Source organism: Equus caballus, chromosome 22 (genome assembly GCF_041296265.1).
Source record: "Equus caballus isolate H_3958 breed thoroughbred chromosome 22, TB-T2T, whole genome shotgun sequence".
Taxonomy (NCBI): Eukaryota; Metazoa; Chordata; class Mammalia; order Perissodactyla; family Equidae; genus Equus; species Equus caballus.
Genome location: NC_091705.1, coordinates 32,829,453 through 32,839,391, shown reverse-complemented (window position 1 = coordinate 32,839,391; position 9,939 = coordinate 32,829,453). Strand labels below are relative to the sequence as shown.

General features: G+C 45.8%; 1 protein-coding gene across 17 annotated transcripts in view; it reads left to right on the top strand.

Annotated features, from left to right (window-relative positions):
- PTPRT (protein tyrosine phosphatase receptor type T) overlaps nucleotides 1–9,939 on the top strand; it is a 1,024,383-nt gene that overhangs the window by 942,381 nt on the left and 72,063 nt on the right. The gene's annotated exons all lie outside the window — the stretch shown is intronic.

Below are 9,939 nucleotides of genomic sequence, written 5' to 3'. Positions count from 1 at the left end.
ACTGCAGAGTTTTGAGAAGATAAGTGATAGTTACCTGACATTATTTTGAAACACTCATTCTAGCTACTGTGTTAAGCATAGACACAGGAAGGCAAGAATAAAAGCAGGGAGACCAGTGAAGAGGCCACTGCAGTAACCCAGGTGAGAGACGATGGTGACTCAAGCCAGGGTGTGGCAGTGGAGGTGCTGAGAAGTGGCTGGATTCTGAATATATTTTAAAGATAGAGCCAACAGGATTTCCTAACACATTAGACATGGCATGTGAGAGAAAGAGAGGAATCAGGGGTGACTCCAAGGCTATTACTTGAGCCACTGGAAGGATGGAGTTGCCACCAACAGCGATGGGGAAGCTGCAGGTAGAGCAGACTTGGGATCAGTGGAGCATTGGGAGTTTTACTTTGAACAATTACACATCTATTAGACATCTTAGTGGAGATGGAATGTAGCTAGTTGGATATATGAGCCTGGAATTTGGGAAAGAAGCCTGGGCTGGGGAGAAAACTTTGCGAGTCATTGACATATAGATGATATTAAAGCCACAAGACTTTTCCAAGTCACCAAGCAAGTGAGCATAGACAGAGACAAGGACCAAGGACTGAGTCTTATAGAATTTCAACTGGAAGATGTCTGAGCACTTTCCAGAGACCAGGCATGGTACTAGGCTCTAGGAACTGAGGAGATGAGGTGAGATAGAGCCCTTGCCTTCTGGGGACTGAGAGCCTATTCTTAGAAACAGGTATATAAACTGATCATTTCAGTTCAATATCTTGGCAAAATGTCACAGTAGAGGTAGACCCAGAGTGCTCTGGGAACCCTTCAGGTGGCATGCATGAAGCCTAGCCTGAGGATGGATGGCCAGTGCCTTTCTGAAAGACATAAAACCTAAACCAAAGCTTGAGAAATAGGAATAACCAAATGAAAGCAGGAAGGGTGTTTTAAGCAGAGGGACTAGAATAAGCTATGGCATGAGGGTGTTTACAATAGACTGAGTTAGGAGAACCAGAAGCAGTTTGGTACATAAACGATGGAAGGGAGCTTGGAGGGAGATGGGCTGAAATTGTTAGTAGGGGAGGGCATGGGGTGAGGGCAAGGGGACATTTGTCAGGCTAAGGTGTTTGGATTTTATTCCAGGGGCCATGGGGAGCCATTGAAGGGGGCAGGATTTTTTAAGCTGGATTTGCATTTTAGATGTAACTATCTGGCATAGACAGGTTTTAGCAGAGCTTCCAGTGTAAGACAGACTAGGAAGAAGGAACCTGCCACCCACCTGCAAAAAAATTGGCCATGAAAACCCTAAGAACAGCAGCAGAGCATTGTCCGATATAACACTGGAAGGTGAGAGGATGGCACAAAAAGACCAGGCAGGGTTCCGCTCTGCTCTACACGGGGTCAGTGGGAGTCAGAATCAACTCAACGGCACTAACAACAAACAACAAATCTGACACAGATGAGAGCAGGGAGACCAGAGGCGTGTAGGCGGCTGGGACAGTAATTCAAGGTAAAGATGGAATTGCCTGAACCAGGAGACTGGGCCCAGAGCCCAGATATGCCCACACACCTTCTTTCATATAGAGCCATAAAATCAGCTTGTTCTCCTTAGCATGTAAACTTGAGTCTCTCAATACATATTTTAGGTTCAGTAAATTGAAGTAATACGTGAACTGCCCTGAATTGAGAGTCAAGATACCTACATTCCAGTCCTATCTCTTTCATTAGGTGTCTGGGTGAACTTGGCAGGTTACTCTCCCTCTCTGGGCCTCCACGTCCATATATATGCAATGAGGGCGAGGGGGTTGGTCAAAGTGATCCAAAGAGCGCTTCTGTCTGTGATATTTTGGGAGTTGCGGTAGAAACAAATTGTCCAGGCCAGCTGGATCTCCCGCCTACTGATAGTCCCACTGGACCCCACTCTCGGAAACTACCACCCCCGTAGTTATGTCTCAAGTCCAAGCAACCATGATTGACCAGGGGCCTTGGGTTCCTAAGAACTCAAGGAGGCCTAAGGCAAATTAAGTGCACCTGCCGTATATTTCTGAGTCTTAAAGGTTTTCATTCTTGCCTACACTTGAGAATTACCTAGGGAAGTTTTAAAAACACCAGTGCCCAGGCCATCCTTCAGACCAATTAAGTCAGAATCCCCGGGAGTGGGATCCAGGGGTCAGTACTGTCTAAGGTCTCCAGGTGACTATAATTTACTTTCAAGGTTGTGAGATGCTGTGTAAGGAGGCCCATGAGTCCCCAGTGTATGCCCTGCTTGTGCCCACAGACCCATCACCTCACCTGCTGTGCTTGCTGCTGGTCACATCTGATGCCCATGGACGCATGTGATGAGCCCTCAAATCTACCCTGCTGATGAAACACAGCCACACTAAAGTCAAAGGACTTCTGCATGTGACCTTGGACCATAGCATCTTCCCTCCTCCCAATCCGCAGCCCAAATTTTCCCACCTTTCCCAGTTACAAACCAAAAACCCTAAGCATGCCAGTAAATGCTAACAGATGTTGGCTTGAGAGCAGGGTTGTCTGTGAGCTCTGTAACCCTGGCCATCATCATGGTCAGAAAAGTAACAGGATTGGGGAAGATGAGGGACAACAGAAAGAGGTGACTTTGTGATGGAAAGAAGGAAAGGAAACATGATAATTCCAATCCAATCCAGGCAGTCTGTTGTCATAATGAGTAGAATGAGCCCAGTAGGGCAACCAGAAGGTATCTGGTTATTACAGCTCCATTAAGACTATTTAAGGCAACAAGGAGCAGCTGTGAGGAATATGATGCAGCCTAATGAAGAGCAAACATTTGTTCATTTTCCAGTTCTATCTGGGCGGACATGCCACGTGCGTGGCTTTTATGCGGTGAGGCTTTTATGGGGTGAGGCTGGTGTTGCCATCTTTCTCTTAATCACCTGTGGGTGATGGTGGACGGGCAGCCTCCTGATGGGGTGTAACCATGGAGATGAATGCTTCAGGTCACCCAATGTGCCTCCTTCTCTGCTCAGAGCCACCAGAGCAGGGGCAGAGTAGACCTTCTGCTTTTCCCATAACTTTTTCTATCCTCAATTGGTAGCAAAGTCACAGAACATCCCACTGCAGGTGACCCCTGAGAGATCCTGATCCAGCTCCTCAATTTGCAAATGAGAAGTGATTCTGGGTAGGGGCATGGGAATTAGTGGCGGATGCCCAAACATGAAAGGGGCAACCATGGTTGTTCTCCAATTCTGGGAATTCACAATGACCAAAATAGAAAGATTGGGACTCCACTTGCTCATTTCACCCCAGCCGCCATGGATTAAAATAAGGAGAAAATGGGCCATTTCCAGGAGATGGCCAAAAGACATCAGTAACCCATGGGGTTTCAGACTTGGAAGTCTTTCTAGCAGGAAAGAGCTCATGTAGGGGAGTATTAACTCAGTCTTTTTCTTTGGGTTTATTTTTATTTTTCCACTTACAATTCTGTTTATAACCTAGCAAACAATATTTTCTGAATTTAATATGGGAACCATCCCCAACCAATTGAGCAAGTCTCAGGTGGTACCACAGAAAAATCCCTTGACCCAGAGTCAAGACCCAGTTCTCAGTCTGTTGCTGACATACTGGGTGGTTTTGGACAAGGCTCTTCCATCTCTGGGTCCCTAATTCATCTTTTGTGAAATGTTTGACTTCATAGCGTGGACTTCTGAAGCCTGATAATATATGCTTCTACATCATTTGGCCAGAAACACTTATTGAGTACCTACTGTGTACCTTACACTGTTTTGGGCACTGAGTTAGAAAGCTAAATAAAGTGAAAACACTACTTTAAAGGAATCTCGTGATCTTACCACACCATGTAACTACATAACAGAACTCTAGTTAAAATGCTTTGCAGACACCTAAGTAAGGGTGGTCCAGGGTGAATGCAGGTTTTCTTGTTGTTGTTGTTTATTTTTGCTTTTTGTCAGTTATTGCTGCCAAGATGAATCAGAAGCTTCACAAAACGTGAGGCACTAAGTTTAAGAAAAGTAGAAGAAAGTCAGGTAGAGGAAAAGTATGTGTGACAGAGGGAACCATATGTTCAGGGTCTTGGACACATAAAAGAATTGAAATGTTGCAATCCAGCTCTTCAGGGACATAGAGATGCCTCTAGGAAAAGAGAAATGAAAATGAAACTAGTTGTGAGATAAATGAGAATTTTATGCCACTTGTACAGTTTCCCTGAGCAGAATTAACAAGGTAATAGTCACAGCCTTTGACAGTCTGCCCCTTAACTCTAGCCAACTTCAAATTCAGAGGAGAGCTGTTGACCCAGAGACAGCCACCCAGAAACTCATGAGCGAAGATGGAGACAATGTGTGGAGGGGACCAGAGTCTGCAGCCTGAAATGGGATACAGGGCTGCTCCAAATCATAGGCTCAGAGCTGAGAGGAATAGAGGTACCCTAGCATGAGTTTCTCCATTAAACTCTAGGCTTCTTGAAAGTAGTGATGGGGTCTTACTCATCTCTCTTCTCTGAAGCATCTGGAGAATAGTGTATAAATACTAAATATTAATTGAAATGCAAAGTCCTGGTGAAAAACTTTGTGATTAAGAATGGTTCCATTTGAGGAAAAAAAAGGCAGTATTTCTTAAAGAAAGACCCCAACACAGGAAGACCCTCACACCCGTGGGCAGTCTCTACAGGTGCACTGAGTATCTCTCTACATTTCAGGTTGAGTCTCCCCTAGGAATTTGCTGTTTCCATCTACCTTACTGCCTAAAACAGTGGTTGGCAAAGAGTGATGTGTGTCAGAATGACCTGGAGAATTAGTAAAGAACACTGAGACACAGGCTCATGGATGCAGGAGAGGATCCAGGCCTCTGCATTTTACCAAATTCCCCAGGAAATTTGGATGCCTACCAAAGTTTGAGAACTGCTGGCCTAAAATTTGTCATTTAAAAAAGACTTTGTAGCTTTTAAGGGGCTCTTTTAAAGGGTGCTTTGTGACTCTACACACACTCAACTATCCTGCCTTGATCAAAGCTCCTGTCACAGACAAATACCCACATCTTGCTGCGATCTGATTTTCTACTTAGCTTCCCAGCAGAATTCATACATTACCGTCTATTTAGTGACATGGTGCACAATAATATTTGCTCTCCTGATGCCACTCTGAGTAGATGTCATTAGTCATCCTCTCCTGCCTTCTTTGTCCACATTTATAATCCCTAAGATGTTTGCTTTTCAGCACAGAAGGAGGCATTTGTTGAAAGCTTGGCCTCTGCCAGAGCCACCCCAAGAATTCATTTTGCGGGGTGTGTACAATTCTATGAATTTTAACAAATGCATAGAGTCATGTAAACACCAGCATGATTGGAATACATAAGAGTTCCTTAGCGAAAAACTTCCCCCATGCCCTCTCTGCGTAGTCAGATGCTTCCCCAGCCCTAACCTGAAAGGCGCGGTATTGACTCAGTGTTCAGGAAAGTTAACTGAGACTAGGAGTGGTGAAATGACTTGCAGAAAAAACATCCAAACGCTCTAGACTGTCTGCCTTTGGCAAAGCCCTCCCTTTTCCCTGACTCACACACAAGGTTAGTGGATGAGAGGGATTTCTTGACAATATAAATGAACGGAAGACCCAGGTAAAATGGTGCCTCCTTGGTGAAAACTCTCTGGCATCTTCCCTCCACCAGAAGAGCATGGTGGTGGGCAGAGGTGTGGGGAAATCCTGGCAGTCTGGACTGATCATGGAGGAAGCAGGCCCTCAGCTGTGCCCTGAAGCCTCAGCTAGGAACTGCTTAATCAGCATTCCCTGGGCCTGGTTTTGCTGCACCCCAGGGCATATCACATCCAATTATCTCCAGGGATATAGTCAATTGAATAGGAGTGAGATAGGCATCATAGCTGACAGAATCTGCTGAGGATAATTGGTGAGCAAGCAAACAAAACTGACCAGGATGCCCTCAGCCTTGGATTAGAGGCCAGCTGCTCCTGGAAGCTCTGTGTTCTGACATCTCATTATTTGAGGAATAACTCAAAAAGGCTTAGGTGCAAAGAAGAGTGTCCAAAGAAGGATGGCAAGCTTCGGGAAGGACCCTTTATCTCAGTAGGCCCAAAACAACAGGTAGAAGAAGGAATCGGCCAAGCAAGCATCAGGGACAATTCTCAGTTCTAGCAGGGAATTAAAGTATGAAGTGGGGAAACTGAGGTAGGTTGCACAGTCCTTTGGACTAACTCAGCACAGCAAGGCATAAGAAGCCTGTGACTTGCACTCCCGTGGTCTGAGCCCCCACCGGCTCCAGGAGGCCTCAGCTCTGTGGCTGGGAGGGAGAGTGGTAGGTGAGTGAGTGGGTTGCAACCACAGGGAGAGTTAGTCTGGGGCAGGCACCGGATGATAATTTTCTCCTAAAGTCTGTGAAGCCTGTCTACAAGAGACAAGTGCTCTTAGCCGCTTGTCATGATGCTGGTAGTGGCTCAGCCTCACATTTTAAAAAACGTCCAACGCATTCCCATTGACTTAGACTAAAATGGCCATTCTTGGCCATGGCCCACAAGGGTTTGATTGAACACCACACCCTCCCCATCCACATCATGTGTCACTCCCTCACTCTTATTCTCTTGGCTCTGGAGAGCCTTCCATCAAGTTCTAGAAGACATCATGCTCATTCCATCTCAGAGCTTCTGCACTCGCTCTTCACTCAGCCTGGAACATTCTCCCCCGAGCTCTTGCCATGGCTGGCTTCTGCTCCTCACTTAGTTTTCAGCGCAAATGTGTCAATGAAAGACCCATAAGAACACACCTGCAGTAGAACAAGCTGGGTTTAGGAACTGTGGGACATCTCAGGAAGACGATGCTAGAAAGGACTCATAGGATGCAGGCTGTGTGAGGTGATGTGGGAGAGGGTTTAAGGAAGTGGGGCTTTATTCTGGATTGGACACTATTAGTAAGTGGTGAGATCTGGTACCTTAATAGATCTTAACTATAAGAAGGGAACATGAGATAGAGGTTAAAGCTGTAATTGTCTAAGAAGCAGTGGTCTCTTGTTAGCCAGGATATGGGGATCTTTGGTCGTTTTTTTGGATTGAACAGTGTCGATATTTTTATTTGTGTTTAGATAGGACTAAAGAGTGGTCATGTGTTTATCTTGCCCCATCCTGGGCTCTGATGTTGGCCTTCTGTGAAATTGTATATGTTCAAGGGAAGAACACCGAGGTCCAGCTGTGAGTGCCAGGCCAGCTCCTAGAAGTCAGAGGCTGCTTTTTCCTTCTCAAATGTCACCTTTGCAGAGTCCTGCCCAGTCTACTCTCTCTAAATTAGTCCTTTGTCCTGAGTCACTGTCTGTCCCAGCACCGTGTTTATTACCTCTATAGCACTGGTTATAACAGTAATTATCTCATTTGTTTGTTTATTGTCTGCACTTTCCCACAACCAAAACTTAAAGTTCATAAGAACTTCTCTGCCGTGTCTGTTGCTTTTATTTCTAGGACCTAGCACGGTGCCCAGCTCTCAGATGGTCGCTATGGAAGGAAGCGGGGGAGGGGAGATGGACACACTCAGTATATCTTCTTGGGCAAGTCGCTTCCTGTTTCTGGACCTCACTTTGCTGATCTGTAAAGTGAGGCAATAATTTTCTCCAAAGATCCTTCCAGATCTGACGTTTGAGAATTCTGCCTCACCTCAGCCCTGCAGGAATGTGGACATCCCCAAAAGCATCTTTTAGGACTAAAGAAAAATGACTGCCTTAGAAAAGCAACATTTTTGAAGAGTAGGGAATGTGTCCACACTCAGAGAAAAAGAGTGAAAATAGGGCTGAACACCCTAAGGAGGAGAGAATGAGAAAAGGAAAGCGGAGATCGATAATGGATGAATATAATGAGGTGGCAATTTTTGGTTTCAAAAGAATGTGATTAGCTCCTAATGACTGCCACCATTCCTTGGTCAATCTACTGTAACTAGCCACTAATGTAAAAATAATGCCCCTCGGCTGGCTCACTTTGAAGATGGAGATGAGTCTTCCTTTCATACTTTTACCCCCCCTAATTTTTTCCTTCAAGAGATTATCCCCTATTAGATTCCTGCTCCCTAAAAGGGAGATGGATGTGTGATCAAAGCCTGCCAGTTAGGGGATCATTACTGCTCCCTCCCGCGTGGCTCTATGAGGCCTTGCCTCCTCTGCCTTTGTCAACATCATCTCAGCCCCCAGGCCCACACGTTCCCCTTCAGCGCCCACCAGGGGGAGACAGAGGCTCCCGGGGCTGTGGCAGGGGCCTGCGTGGTTTCCCAGAGAAGTGCCACTCATCACAACTGTGTTGTTTAGTTTGGGATTTTAAAGGATATCTACATGCAGGGTGTGTCCTGAAGAGCATGGCCCGTGCCATGCTGTGCCATTGAAGGACTCTGAGGGTGCACAGGGGCCTTCATCAAATCTCTGCAGTGTCGCAGTTCAGAGGGTGCATGCTTATTCTGTGGGGCCCCAGGGAGCAGGGCAAAAGCAAAGCACGTGGAAGCAGAGGCAAGAAAAAACTGTCTAACAAATCGTCCAAAAGTGAGGCAGGAAGCTTCGTGGGGTGGTGGGCTCTTCGTCCTTGAGGGTGTCCAAGTAACAGATGCCATGGATCAGCTTACCAGCTGCCTAGAAGACCATAGTGGAAGGGAATACAATTAGATGACCTTCAATGTCACGGACACCTTGAGATGCTAGGATCTTTGCCCTCTGAATGCTCAGGAGCCACCTCACTCATTTGTTCATCTGTCCATCCATTCATTCATTCAAAAGGGGTAATTCAAGCACATATGAAGTACAAAGCAAGTATTGGGTTCTGAAGATACAGACATGAATAAGATGATACGCTTTCCCTGGATCAACCCATCACCAAGTTGGAAGACAAGACATTCAAGTCATCAGATGTGAAGGAGTCCATCTAATAATAGAAGAAGTGACTGACTAGCTGGGGGTGCTGTGGGGTGGTGGGAGGATAAGCAGGGAAGGGTTCACAAAAGAGAAGATGCTTCAACTGGGTTTTGAAGAATATATGGGAGCTTACCAGGTAGACTTGGGTGGAAGAGAATTTCAGGCAGAGGGAACAGCATGTGTAAAGCCTCAGAAGTTTCAAATACCTAAAACTGAGGCATTGCATGTAGTTCCTTATCATTGGAATATTGATAGAAGAGCAAGAAATGAGGCTCGAGGGGAATGTGGGGTGAAGTCATTAAGGACCTTATGTTAAAAAGCTTGGAATTTATCCTGAAGGTAATGGCAAGGGGAGTAACTGGGTCCTATTCACATTTTGTAAAGAGCTCTCTGATTACAGAGGAGAATGGATTGCAGGGAACAAAAACAAAGCCAGAGAAACCAGTGAGGAGGCTCATGGGAAAGTATTGCTCCAGGTAAATTCACTGTGTGAAAGAATCATGGCTGCACATTAGAATCACCCAGGGAGCTTTAAATAGTGCTGATGCCTGTGTCCCATCCCAGAGAGTCTGATTTAATTGGTCTGGGGTAGAGTCATGACTTTGGGAGCTTTTAAGCTTCCCCAGATGATTCTAATGTGCAACCATAACAAAACCTTAAGCTCACTGTAACCTGAACCTTGGCACATAGTAGGGTGTCAACAGATTTTTTTTCCCCAAAAACAATTAGTATGAAAACATTTGGAGCATCCTATTCTCTGCTTCACACCACTTTCAGGGGGATATGTTTGGATGCACAGATGACCTTTGTCACCAAGGGTTTCAGGGAGAAAATCCACCCTCAGAATATCAGCTTGAACACGGAGAAATCCAGCGCTACCACTGAGACAAACACACCCCACCCCTGCAGAGAACCAGGAATATTATAGACCTGGCAAGTTGCCTGAAGGAGCTGGAGCTACCTGGCTGAGGTGAGAGGATGAGGCCAGAGGCTGGGGTCTCAGTTCTAAGAGTTACATGCAAAAGCAAGAACCAATTGCAGTCTAACGATGGCTTATGCTGGTGGCAACAG